The sequence below is a fragment of the Pristis pectinata genome, chromosome 11 (genome assembly GCF_009764475.1).
Source record: "Pristis pectinata isolate sPriPec2 chromosome 11, sPriPec2.1.pri, whole genome shotgun sequence".
In the NCBI taxonomy this organism is placed as follows: domain Eukaryota; kingdom Metazoa; phylum Chordata; class Chondrichthyes; order Rhinopristiformes; family Pristidae; genus Pristis; species Pristis pectinata.
Genome location: NC_067415.1, coordinates 23,677,917 through 23,692,973, shown reverse-complemented (window position 1 = coordinate 23,692,973; position 15,057 = coordinate 23,677,917).

Sequence of the window (15,057 nt, the reverse complement as noted above, 5' to 3'; positions counted from 1 at the left end):
ACAATAACAGTACAGAGTAAAGTGTCACAGCTACAAAAAGCTTCTGTTTTTTAAAGTCTGGAACAGTGCAGATAGACAACAAGGTGCAAGGTCACAACAAGGTAGATCGTGAGGTCAAGAGTCCATCTCATCGTATAAGGGAACCATTCAATAGTCTTATCACAGTGGGATAGAAGCTGTCCTTGAGCCTGACGGTATGTGCCCTCAGGCTCCTGTACCTTCTACCTGATGGGAGAGGAGAGAAAAGAGAATGACACAGGTGGGGTATTTGATTATGCTGGCCGCTTCACCAGGCAAAGACAGAGTCCATGGAGGGGAGGCTGGTGTCTGTGATGCGCTGGGCTGTGTCCACAACTCTCTGCAGTTTCTTGTGGTCCTGGGCAGAGCAGTTGCCAACCAAATTATATTGGTCAGTGTATTGAGAAAGATACCACCATACAAAATATGCCAAAGGCTGTATACTGAACTGCAAAGCAGGGCAAAGACTATGCTGTCAGTAATTCCTAAGATCATCATTACCATCATCATCATTACCATCAATGTTTAAGCTTCTGTTTTTTAAAGTCTGGAACAGGGGACTTCTGGGATATTTTGTTGTTTTCAGCACACTGCTGCATTAGGGAGGTCCCTTTCTACTCCTGGGGAGCAGAATTCATCTTCTTCCTTGGCAGATACCAGAAGGCAGTGCAAGCATTCAGATTCATGAGGATTGCAGGCTTCCCAATTGTGCAGAATGCCATTGTCTGCATCTCTTTGAGGATTCCACATGTGAAATCAGAGATTGGGCTTCCATTCCCTCAATGTGCAGCTGGATTGTACCTCCCATCCATTGCTCTGTATGCAGGAAGTAGTTCAAAACTGGTGCAACTAACCAATGGAAGACAAGGATTACTACAAAAACTTAATCCCCCAGCGGTAAGAGTGTTGCCCATAAATGATGGAGTGATAAGTAGTATAAAACTTGAAGCTGCTTTTTCCCTTACAGGCAGTAACAAAGTTGTGTTTCAGTAGAAGGAGGTTTCAGTGTGATGCCAACTGCCGGCATAAAACATAAGCTGCTTTAAAAAATGTCAGCCTTCTCTTCTACACATTGGCTTTGGAAGAAATCCATCTGATTCACTATTCTCCTTCAGGGGAGGAAATCTGCCACCGTTATTTGGTCAGGACTCTAGATCCACAGCAATGTGGTTGATTATTAAATGACCACTGAAGTGGCCCAGCAAGCAACACCGCTCAGGGCATTTTTGGATAGGCAATAAGTGCTGGCTTTGACAGTAATGCCCACGTCCTTCCCAACCCCCTCCCCAAAAACAAAATAATTATATACAATGTTCAGTTAATTACATCGGGCTCGATGATAGGGATGACACTGAATGAGACCAGCGGTAAGGAACCACCACTCGTAGTCTCTGTACATCTGTATTTGCCTGGGCCATTTGCAGTGGGCCATTTTGCTGGACCTATGCACTGTCATGTTCAGAATAGTGGATTGCAAAGTCCTGACCCCAAAACACTTCCGACAGTCTTTAACAGTGGGCAAAGATTTATTTTCTATAAAGATGTCACTGATTTTGACAATCAGTGAAACATATAACTATTATAATTGAAGTAAACAAGTTAACATTTCTGTTTCATTTTAGAAATCACTGATCTAATAATATGTAAAACATTTACACATAAGTAAAAACATTACAGTAAAGTAAAGGAATTAAAAAAACCTTCCCCTTAGCCTCCTCATCTGCAGGCTCAGAATCCTCATTGAAATCAATAGTATTTAAGGTCCTGCATCTGGTTTGACCAGGAACAAGGTCCAAGAGGTGAGTTTGTGAAATGTCATCAATGCTGGTCTTTGTCCATGGACCCAACATGGCATCCAGCACCAGGGCACATTAATACAATTTCATTGTTCTTGTGGTATACCTATGATGCTGAAAACAAAACTCAGATCCAAACTATTTTCATCCTTACGCACTTATAGGTCACTTGCCCAAGTCTCTGCAATCTTCTTTTGGCATTACAAAGGCAGAATCTGCTGTATGGAGACACAAGAGATTCTGTAGATGCTGGAATCTGGAGCAATACACACAAAATGCTGGAGGAACTCAGGTCAGGCAGCATGTATGGAGGGAAATAAACAGTTGATGATTCAGGTCAAGACCCTTCATCAGGACTGGAAATGAAGAGGGAAGAAGCCAGAATAAAAGTAGGGGGAGGGGGAAGAGCAGAAGCTGGTAGGTGACAGGTGAGTCCAGGTGAGGGGGGAAGATATGTGGGTGGGGGAGGAGGGATGAAAGGGAATGATGTCAGAAGCCAGGAGGTGAAAGGTGGAAGAGGCAAAGGGCTGGAGAAGAAGGAATCCAATAGGAGAGGACAGTAGACCATGGAATAAAGGGAATGGGAAGTGGAATTGAAGTGGCTGGACACCAGGAGATCCTGGCTGTTGCAGGGGACCGGGTGAAGGTGCTTGACGAAGTGGTCTACATCGCTCTACTCCTCCTCTACATTGGCAACCAGTGAATATGAGGGAGTCATTTATTGCATCCAGTGCTCCTGGTGTGGCCTCCTCTACATTGGTGAGACCCAACGGAGATCGGATGACTGCTCCATTGAGTGCCTTCGCTCCATCCACCCCAACAGCCAGGATCTCCTGATGGCCAGCCACTTCAATTCCATTTTCCATTCCCATACTGACATGTCCATCCAAGGCCTCCTCTACTGTCACTTTGAGGCCAGATGCAGGTTGGAGGAACAATGCCTCATATTCCATCTTGGCAGTCTCCAGCCTGACAGCATCAACATCGATTTTTCTAACTTCCAGTAACCCCTCCCCTTTGTTTTGTCCCCCTTTTCTCCCCCCCTTTGTCTTTCGTCATTCCTGTGCCCCCATCACCCCTTCTTTTTCCCCTCCCCCACCCTCACGACCTGCCTCTGGTTCCCCACCTCCTTCCCTTTTTAAAGTTTGTACAGTAGCATTTAGATACCAAACATAAGGTGCTACACCCTTCTGCCAATATATGCAAATTATTAGTAGGCAACCTCCGACAACGTTCCTCTGTTACATTTGAGAACATTCCTGTAATACACTAGGGTCATTTTGCTACATTAAACACACCATGTAAATTCAAGTTTTTCTTATTGTTATAAGAATGGCTTCATAGTAATATCAAAGCCAAAAGATTGTATCTCCAATGGCGCATCACACCCTCAGTGCTCCACTGAAGTTTCAGCCTAATTTATATGCTCAAATATATTGCGTTCACAAGGAACAGAACCAGAGGCAGGAGTACTCCCACTGGGAGGCCTCAAGTGTTCCAATCTGATAAGGTGTGAATCATGATATGAATGTCGTAAATAAGGTCTTGACTGAAGAATAACCAGTCAGACATACTGACTGGTATTTGGTAATTTCAGGACTGATATAAGGAAGTGATTAACACCTCGGATTACCTTTTGGTAGAAGAATCAAAGAACATATGAAAAATATACAAGATGCTATAATGGGGAGAAGGAATAAAAGGGTGAGAATAATGAACTTTATATTGGTCCTTGCAATCTTGGTCAAGTCATTTTCACAACACGTTAACAAAATACTCAGCTGACTTTGATTTGCAATAACAAATATAAAATGCTGTACTCATTAGTCAATGTACAGCAATTCTAACTTAATGCAGTGAATTGCAATGCAGACAAAACAAATCAAAGCATTACATCAGTTTTAAACATACAATGTCAATGTATGTGACATAATTAGCAAACACAAGTTATTAATGTGCCACCTTAAAACTCCTCTTAAAAGGTGAGAGGCAGTATAAGCGTATCAACTAATGCTTTCAAAGTCATTAAAAGCATTCAATATCAGGACAGGCAACAAAAGTGAAAAAATTAGACGTCACCTAACATTAAATCGAACAGTATAACTGCAGGAAGAATCATAATGTTGAAATATAAAATAGCACAATTATTTCAAGTGTTTTCCAAGTATCTGGATAATGATTATGGAATTACTATTATGCCCTGTAGATGTTGTGGTAATTATATCCTATCTGAGGATTCTGTTTGGCTTGAAACCCACGGGCATAAAGCAGATACAGTTTCATTAATCTTGATACTTAACTGACTGACCTTTTGTTTTCAATACAACAGGAGTTTGCTGTACATTGACTAATGACTGACTTTTTGGTTTCAATACAATGGGAGTTTGAGCAGTCTGATGAGCATATCAGGAATTACTATTCAATTGATATATTCAAACAGTTCTGCCTGTGTTTTTGATCTTTATAATAATATAGGTGCTATAATTTTGCAGCCAATGTATCTCTTTAGACTGATTTGAGAAATTGGTTTGAAGGATTAAACATTATTACTTACAACAGCCATAAGAAAAAAAAGCTTAAAAAAAAGCTTAAAAGAAACTTAAACTCACTCAAGTGACATTTTAAGACTTTTTGACAAGATTTTCACAGGAAGTACCTGCTTTTTAGTGCTGCTTTCTTAAAAGCAAAGGAAGAGAACTTCAGCAAAAGAGTCACGGAAACTCTGCGAAATTGGAGTAAAGACATGTCATTTTCCAGATATCCTGCAGCTCTTCAATGAAAATATTTCAACCAAATGTGACTCACAATCATGACCATGAATTGTAAAAAGAAAGAGCTGCTAATATGGCAAGTAGAGTTTTTTTTCCCTGAGATTGAGCAGTTGCATATTTGCTAGCAATTTGTGAGATTCCAAATGTATTGAAAAAAACCTAAGTTCCTATTTTATGTGATGTTTCCCTGTATTATATTAGTTCAATTGATCCTAAAGTGGAAATAGTAAAATTTAAAGTGATTGTCATCTCAGTCTAAATTTGTTATTTGCAGCTTTGTATTGTTTGCACCTAATTAAACATGCATGAGTTACATCCCCCCTTACATCAGGTGGAAGTTAAGGAAGAAGATAAACAGAGTGTTGGACCAATTTATATTCTGAGAGTCCCAAATTCTGATTACTTAATTTTTAACTCCCAATCAACCTGCTTACATTTTACAGACTCAAGACTGACTTACCAATGTAAAAGAAAATAAAGATATATCTACGTTTGCATTTGTACTATTAGTACGTTACAGGATACTAATGCACCTACTTAAAGTTACAAGATTTATTCCCCATAAATAATCATTCATATACATGTTCAACATCATGTAACAGTAACCACGGATTTGTGTTGAGCCAAGTAACTGTCATGTGCTCATCCAAGAACAGAAAGATTAAGACTGCCTTGCAATTCCAGAGATGTGAAAAATGTAACCCCTTAGTAGTGATGAATGAAATGCACAATTGCATGTACAATAATCAACTGACAAGAATTCACACCATTTTGTTTGATACACAAGAAAGCTGCAAAAAAATTCTGAAGTTGCACGGTCACAAAGAAAAGCAGTCAATGTTTACTTCACTGACATTGCTGCTAAGGTATGCTTTTGTGATTACCCCTGAAAAAGCTGCTTTCACAAAGCCACTTGTTGAGGGTGAAATTATGAGGAGCTGTTCACCAAAAGCTGATATATAAAAATAAAAAAAAACAAATTGTTGGAGGAACAGTGGGTCAAGCCGCATATGTCGATGCAAAGTGATAGTCAGTGTTTTGAATCAAGACCCTGCATCAGGAAATGGAATTGGTTTATTATTGTCACAAGTACCAGAATACAGTGAAAAACATAGTTTTGCATACCATCCATACAGATCATTTCAAAACATAAGTAGTACAAGGGAAAAGCAGTAACAGAATGCAGAATATAGAGTTACAGCCCTCCCACAGCCACTGTGATCACTGATTCCTTTTGGGTGGCCTTTATAACCTCTTGCAGGTCTGGGGTGGTGCTGAGATTGTGGCAGATTGTGTGCTGTGTGATGGAGTAAACAACACTAACATCAAGGATGGACTCTCAGTTGAGATCTTCAAAGTGCTGCCTTCAGGGGGCAGTGACTGCCTGCCCTCTATGAACTCTTCTCCATTCTTACTTCTCAGAAGGTGTGGACTCTGTGGGTGTTTGTGCCACAGAGAAACTTGATGGTGCTGAGGAATCTACGTGTGTCTTAATTATTGGGTAGCTGCTGCATCTCTTGTACTCATTCCTCTCACCATCCATTCTTTAATCCATTTTTTTTTGTTGGACCTCAGATGATTCAGATGATTTTTTTTGCTCTTGATACAAGATTGTATTTCCAGTCCAACAACACCTTGTATTTATGATTAATTAGCTCCTGGATCTCCAGGTCATGGTCATCAAAATAGTCTGTTTTCTGGTAGCTCCTAATGTAGATGGCTGTGGAAGAATCAGGGGGCTGTTAATGGGCATGTGTAAGTGAGTAGGTTGCATGGAATTTGAAAGGGGGATAGGATTGATATGAAAGTTCTGAGAGTTGGCATAATGGGCAAATGGCTTCCTTCTATGTTGTAAGGGAATATAAAATGAAACACTGACAGAGAAGACCTTTTGTGTCTCTACATTACAACAGTGACCACGCTTCAGTAGCTGTAAAACATTTTGTGAAGCATGACCACTGGTCTGAACTGACCAGGTTGAATGGCCTGTTTCGGTGCCATATATCCTCTGCAATCCTATGTATGTAACAATATTGAAAGATGTGCAGGTGGTATTGGACCACATCTTTCACACTACTGCCAGTATGTTTTCTGGGCCCATTGAGTTTTATCTATTCAATTTGTTCAGCTTTCTGTGATATCACATGAAATGGACTGTATTGGCTGAGGACTGGCTTCTGTGAAGCTGGGGACCTCAGGAGAAGGCCGAGATGAATCATCCACTTGGCACACCTGGTTAAAGATAATGCATCAGCCTTGACACTTCATTCACCATTCATAGTGTCTCTTCCTCTCATCACTTATTTAATTATCCACGAACTTTCTTTGCCAGGACTGAAGAGCTTTGGACGTGGTATTTCTCAGCTCTGTTTGGAATGCAGGCTCTGTGAGTGTTGATGTAGTTCAAGCCAAGAAAGCCAAAAGGTACTCGAATCAGAGAGCAGAAAAATCTGTAAATAACATTTTATATATACTGAGCCCTTTTATAACTCCACGATTTTCCAGAGCATTCTACTGGTAATAAAGTACATTTGAAGTATAATCAAAGTTTGCAATGTAGAAAATGTTATCTAAATGTAAGTAAATACAATACTTATCCTTATTTCTGTTTTTATAGTTGTTTTCTATATGTGGCAGTTCACTCACTGTTCTTCATGTAAACTTAGTATTTGGTCAATTGCTTTCTTCTGCAGTTCTCAATCTAACCCATTTTGCTTCACCAATGAACACGATTCATAAATCCTCTTTCCGCACCACCTCCAAAAATCAATCATTGAAAGGAGCCGTGTGCCTTCAGTTATTTCCTTGCCAGGACACATTTAAGGATGAGCAGTATCTGTTGTGGTCAATATCCTGGCCATGGTGTATTCAAAGCACATCAACCATTAGATGCTTGAATCCTGCAGGATTATTAATAGGGTGACCTTGTGACATGCTTCAGTGATGACTGAGGCTTGAAGCACCAAAGAGTCATTGCATCTGCAGTATTAGTCCTGAGGAATAAGGAGGTGTATAACTGGACAGGCTTGTGGATGTTAATTTAAACCAAGAAGGCCCTAATCAATTAAAACTATATCTTTGTCTCCCTGTAAAAAGGTGGATGTGGTGAGGATATTTCCTCTTGTGGGAGAATAAAGGCTCACCTGTTTAATACAGAAACAAGATTCTCTTTGATTGTGTGTCTTTAGAATTCTCTTTCTCAAATGCTGGTGGAAGCAGAGCCTTTGAATATCCTTAAGGCAAAGGTAGATGGATTCCTGATAGGCTGGGAGATGAAATGTTACCAACGGTAGGCTGGGATGTGAAGCTGCTTCTGCTCCTAATTCATATGTTTTTGTCCCTTTTCCTGATAAGTAGCCAACCATATTGAGAGGCTAGGTGACTGTCAAGTGGAAAAGAGAAAGTGGAGATTGGAAGCTCAGGTTGAACATCATGGAGAAGACCAGAGGCCAAGTGGAGTACTGTGGAGATGATTGAAAGCCATGCTTCATTTGGAGGTGGTGACAGAGAGCCTGGGGTGTAGGAGAGGATGATCAGAGGGCGAGCGTCAAGAATGAGTTCAGAGATCAGAGAAATATCCTGAAATCTATAAGAGGTATATAGGGTAGGGGTTTCTGGGTGTTAGTGGAATGATAGTGTGGAGGTTGGCAAAGGCATTCTTGCTCTTCTTAGCTCACAAGCAATGATGCAAAACCTTTACCTAGCTCTGTATTGCTCCTAAATTCCTCGAGCCATCTTGATTGCACTTAAACATGAAACTTTTGATCATACCACCTGATTACTGCCACTTCATGCTCCAGCCTTTCATCTGTGGCAAATGCAGTTTTAGAAATGATCATTTAAATTTTACTTAGTTCATTCCCCTCTTCTCATGTAAATCAAAATAGAATTTTGAGGACATTTTTCTTGAAGCAGCTTCTGAACTTTTTCATTTGAAAATGCTTGTAATTGCTGTTGTGTGCTCTGAATCATTAAGAGGTTTAAAAATTCCAATTAATTTTTGAAAGGAATCATTTTAGAATATGAATGGAGAAGCAGGAAGAAGAGCTACTGCTTGGACGAGAACATGCTCAGAGAATCTTTTCTGTCCCAAAAGTGTTAATTGTACCTGAGAGACATCACTGCTGTTTTCAGAGGGATATTTCTTACAGAGGCAGTCATTTCACATCTTGAGAGACTTCAGCTTTTGCAACAGCTACAGCAGTTTTGCCTATTTATTCCAACTCACAAAAGCAATGACACTTTTACATTCTGACTCCTTCCACTGAGATTACCACTGGGTGCTCAGCAAAATCAGTTTATTTACAATTCATGTAGATAGTTAACTGGTATCTGATGCCTGAATGTTAGGACTGTTTTTCATAACAAATGGGTATCTAAGTTACTTACTCCCATTTCAAACTAGAGGCTCCTTCACACACTATTGTCGTTGTGTATTAGGAAAAATTCCGTTGTATTAATGTACAGAGTGTGTGTTTTTCTCAGGTAGAATTAACTCCTTTGTATCAGTGCCTGCTTTCTTAGAATATACCATCTTTGTGGCAGTCAGCTATCTTTCATGAATTTACCTGCTCAGCCACTTAGAGGGGGGAACATAAAACTGCACAATATACGCACCACTTCCAAAATTTGATTCCATTGCTTCCAAAGGAGCTTAATTTCAAAACCAGAGTACAATGCAGACACTACTATAGTGTGCAAATGGCACAACTGACTGGGGAGAAATGCCTGCTCCAAGAAGATAATCCTCTTCACATCAAGCTTATGAGTCTCTTTGGAAACCTACATGTCATTAAAACTCCACTACAAGTAGATCCATGGGTCAACTGGAGTCAAATGGAGTCAATTGATATTCTGAAACCTGAGAGTTTCTTGAAATACAGGTCAAAAAGTGTACCCAGAATGATTTTGATTAACTTTGCTTTGTGGTGGGGATAACATGGACCCTTTGTTGGAGAGCGACCTTCTGAGGTTGAAAAAAAAAATCAGTGCTGACGTACACAACAGACAAAAATATTGAAGTTGTCTGCAGCAGAGCAGCTTGGCAGGAGTTCATCAAAGAATCATCACGTAAACATTCAGTGCCTCTCTCCATTAACAAGAAAGGCCTACAGCCAATAGTCCCTGGTCCCTGTCTAAAATTTTCTTTTCCATACCTTAGTGCCTTCAAAGATGTTTCCCTCATAACTGCAATGTTAGAGGAATAGGAGTGTAGTTGTTCATACATCAGGAACTAAGATCAATGAGTTTTTATTCACAATCTTTAAAGGTGTCAGGGCAAGTTTAAAAAAACTGTTAAAAAGGCTTCATTTGGGATGTTTATCTTCATAAATAAAACAAAGAAACAAAACAAAGAATATTAGAATAACTCTTTATAGAATAATTGTTAAACCTCATTCTGAATATTGTTCTCAATTCACTGGGCAGCGTGTGAAAACCTGGGAGAGGATGCAGGATATTAACTAGAATGATAAGACTTCAGTGTGCACAGACTAAAAGCAACTAGAATTGTTCCCTTTGGAGCAGAGTGGGTTAACAGGAGGTTTGATAGAACAAATATGGTAAAGCTATTTTCAAAAGCAGATGATTCTGAGCAAAAGAATTGGTTACAGGGAAGGAATTGGCAAAAGGCTAAAGCTAGCATGAGGGAAATAAATTTAAGCAATTTATTGAAGGGCAACATTTAGGGCAATAGCCTTATAGCAACGGAATGGGACTAATTAGATAACTCTTCTAAAGAGCTGACATTTTTATAATATGTGGGGGAAAACAACTTCTTCATTGTTTCCATGATCAGCTCCTGAAATTTTCATGGTGACTGACCTGAAGTCGAAAGGCAAATGCAATGGCTTAGTAAAGGTCAAGACAGTCCAACTTCCACTGACACCAGTGAATATCATAGTTCAGTAGGTCACAAATATTATCAACATGAGAAGATGACAATATATGAAAGATTCAAACAAATTATTTTAACTTTCTAAATAAAAGCTTGCAATGGAAATAAATTCCAAAGCATTAAATGAACATATTGTTGTTAACTAACATTCACTATATGAGGCATAGGCTGATTGGGTGTGTAATTGGTAAGATTTGATAATGTTAACAATAGTCTGGATTATGTGTTAAATAACATTGAAAAGCCTGGCTCTAAATTTAAATTAACCCCTCCCCACACAACCACCCCCCCACCCCACCCCCACACACAACCACCACCCCCCCCCACTCTGATCCCCTTATCCTCAGTGGACCTAGTTCCTCTTGTGTAAATATGTTGGAAGCATTGATCAATTCACATCTTAATTTCCTAAATTCCAGCTTGTGCAATCTCTCCTCATGATACAAACCTTGGAAACCAATTTCCACTTTGGTAGAACTGTGGTACACAACCACTTCCTCTCTATGCCTCCCATTCCCCAATACCAATATATCCTTTAAGTGTGTCGCTCAGAATTGCTCACAGTTACTGGAAACTATCCTCCTTGAACTGAAGCCCGAGGAGATTTGTGAAACAGAGAATGCTTAATTCCTGAGGGGAACTTCCTTTGAGATCAGCATGACCAAAGTTGCTTTACCACTAACTGCAAATGTTCTGCCTCTGAAATTCTTTATAGCACCACTTAAATCACTGGCAAGTGATGCAAATGCTGAAAGGTGTTTTGCCATTGTGATAACTTTTAAGCTGAAGTTTACAGTGAAATATGTGTCTCACACAACAAATTTAATAAACAATTGGCAGTATTTTCTATTTTGCTTTTATTTAATATTTAAACCTACTTAAGTATAGTAAGCATAAGACTGGAAAATAAGGAAATTATGAAAGCAAAAAGATCATATGAAAAGGCAATGGAAAGTAAAATCAAAGAAAATCCAAAAAAATGTTCTGAAAATATATAAAGCCAAGAACTAATTAGGGAAATTGTAGGCCCTATTAGGGACCAAAAAGGTAATCTATGTGTGGAAGTGGGTATGATATGGTGAGCGTATGGTCCTTAATGGATACTCTGCAGCTGACATTACAAAACAGGAGGACAATGCTGATGTTTTAGATGAGGACAAATCTCAAATATTGGATAGAATAAACATAGTAAAGGAGGATCTGTTAAGAATTATGGCATAATTGAAAGTGAACAAAACTCCAGGTCCAGATGAAAGATATCTGAGGCAGTTAAAAGAAGCAAGAGAGGAAATCCAGAGGCTCTGGCTAAAAGTCGTCTCTCCTCCCTGCCTATGGGAAGGAAGCTAGAGAAATGGAAGACTGCTAATGTTTCATCATTGCTTAATAAGGTTGCAATAGATAAAGCAAATAACTACAGGCCACTTGGTTTGATTTTGGTGCTGCAAAAATTAATTAAACCAATTCTAAGGGGCCATGTAAGCCTTCATTTAGAAATTAATCAGTGGCAGTCAGCATGGATTTGTTAAGGGAAAGTCATGTCTGTCTAAAGTGATTGAACTTTTTATTCACTTTAGGTAACAAGGAGGGTTGATGAGATCAGTTTATATGATGTCATCTCTATGGATTTCCATAAGGATTTTGACATAGCCCTATGGCAGATAGGTCAAGAAACTATCAGCCCCCAGAATCCAATGTAGACTGACAAATAGAATCCAAAATTAGCTCAGTGGCCAGAAGGAAAGCATAATGGTTGATGGGTATTTTTGTGACTGGAAGGCTGTTACCACATGGGGTTCCATGTTGCTCAGTAATTAGTTCCTTGTTCTTTGTAACCTGTGTTTTTAATCTAGTCCTAAATGTAAGAGGCATGACAAAGATACTTAAAGATGAGACAAAAATTTATCCTGTGGTTTACACAGAGGCAAAGCAGATTAAATTGCAAAAGTCTGAAGATGGTCTGGCCAGATGGACAGAAAATGTAGCAATAATTCAGAAAATTGTGTGGTAATGCATTTGAAGAGGTGCAAGGAAGGAAGGAATCTGTTGCATGGCATGGAGGAACTAAGGGATTTTGGAGTGCAAGTCCATACATCCTTAAAGATGGTGGTCAATAAAGTGGCTAAAAAGGCAAGGCACAGAGTATAAGAGCAGAGTCATTATCCTACAACTAAATGCAACACCATTCAGACTACTGCTTGACTATTATCTACAATTCTGGTCATTATGTTACAGACAAAATGTGATTGCATTGGAGAATGTGCAGAGTAAGTTTAAGAGGATGTTGCCAGGACTGGAAAATTGTAGGTATGAGGAAAGCTAGGGTTGTTTTCTTTGGAACAGGGGAGGCTGTGGGAAGATTTAATTGACATGTATGAAATTATGTACAGCCTTGATGGGGTGAATAGAATCAATTTCCCTCGGCCGAGTAGTAAAAAAAAAACCAGGGGGCATAGATTTAAGATAAATTGGTAGAAATATTAGGGGAGAGATGAGAAAATGCTTTTTTTTCACCTTGTGGGTAGTAGGAGTCTAAATCTTACTGCCTGAAATAGTGGTAGAAACAGAAACATCATCAGATTTACAAAGTACTTGGATGTGTACTTCAAGAGCTGTGAGCTAGGTCACCTGGTGCTTCAAGGCTGTTCCACAATTCATGAGCATCATCTACCTCAGTTCCATTTTCCTTAGCTATCGCTATATCCCATGATTCATTTAATATCAAGGAATCCCTCAATCTCTGTTTTGAATTAATTCAAGGGCTGATTCTCCAAAATCCCTCTGAGGCAGAGAATTCCAGAATATTCAAATGAAAGAAATATCACCTAAGGTATCTAAACTACAGGGTATATAGATCCACCCCACTCAATCTCTCCTCATACAACAAACCTGCCATCCCAAGAACTAATGTGGTGATGAAGAAAGTAGTCCATCTTGTTTAGTCTGAAAAAATGCAATATTTATTTGAAGTTTTATGTTTCTTTTTAACAGAACAATAAACTAAACTTTATATAGCACCTTTAATGTAGAAAAGACCCCCAATATTTCAAAATGGACTAAAATTGAACATTGTGCATTAATAGGGAGAATTGAGAAATGATCTAAGGCAAATTAATGATTTTCAAAATACCTTTAAAAGACACGAGAGAAAATGAAACTGTAAGTTTTAGGGCATGAATTCCAAACAAGTCATATGAACACACAACTGAGAACATAACAACAACAAAGCTCACATCTATATAACACACTTGACATTGCAAAACATCCCAAGGCACTTAAAATAAGAATATCAATACAAATATTTTTGTCACAGGGAAGATTTCAGGTTACAGATCAGCAAAAATTAATAAAAGAGATAGCTTACCTTTAAAAAAATATCTAAGTTGGTTTTAGGAGCAAATTCCACAGTTAAGGTCCAAAGGCAGCTGGAAGTATGGCCACCAAAGCTAGATGATTAAAATCAGGAATCAAAATCAATCAGCCAAAATTGGAGGAGCTTAGCAACTGAAAGACCTGCAGGCCTGGAAAAGGTTATGGAGGTAGAGAGGACTAAAATCATGGAGGAATCTTAAACAAGGGTGAGGATTTTAAAGTTATCTTTATTGACCACTTTGGAGACAGCAGGCTTAACAGTGGCAGTGTGCAAAGAAACCATCATACTCAACATTTGCCGATTTAGTTCAGGTGATGCTGTGTTTGCCAAGTTGTTGAATCTACTTGAGAGGAACAGGGCCAAGCAGTGTTATGGAGTAGCTGACTTCCTTAGGATGTAGGGTGCAATCAAAAGACATCATGTTTTTTCAATTCCCCACAATAATTCCATCAACTTTTTCAGAAGGAAGAACTTCACTCACTTGTGTGCATATAGTGTGGAACATCTTGTTGACCTGCATGCCAGTGCCTAACATACAGGAAATATTTATGATGCATTAATATTTCTAGAGTCTGCTTTTCCTGAATTCTTTACAGGGGAAATCCAATCCAAGGATGGAAATTTACATGGAAGAGACTAGATTTATTATTGATATCACAAAAACAGCTTTTTGCTATTGGTTGAAAATTGCTCTGCTGCATGCATCAAACATTGTGGCATAGCATTTTTAAAAATAAAACAGATAAAATAGTTTTTGCATTAGGGTTAGGGTTTGAGTTTTTTTTATTTGAATTTGAATTTTCATGTTTGTTCAAGATTACCAGTGTGGGACCATGCAATTTATCAATTACGGTGCCTGTCATAACATAAACCATATACACAAATTGATAAATCATTTGTTATACTTCACCAAGGAGAAGGACATGGATTAGTTAGATTAGTGTGGAGCATGCTAATATGCTAAGGCATATTGAGACAAAGAAAAAAAGTGGTATTGGATCTCTTGAAGAATGTTAAGGTGGATAAGTCCCCAGGGTCTGACGGGATATACCACAGGTTATTGTGAGAGGCAAGAGATGAGATTGCTGGCATTTTGACCAAGACTTTTGTGTCCTCTCTGTTAGAAACAGGTGAATCCTGGAGAACTAGTGAGTAGCTAATGTTGTTCCTTTGTTCAAGAAGGGAAATATAGATAATCCTGGAAAT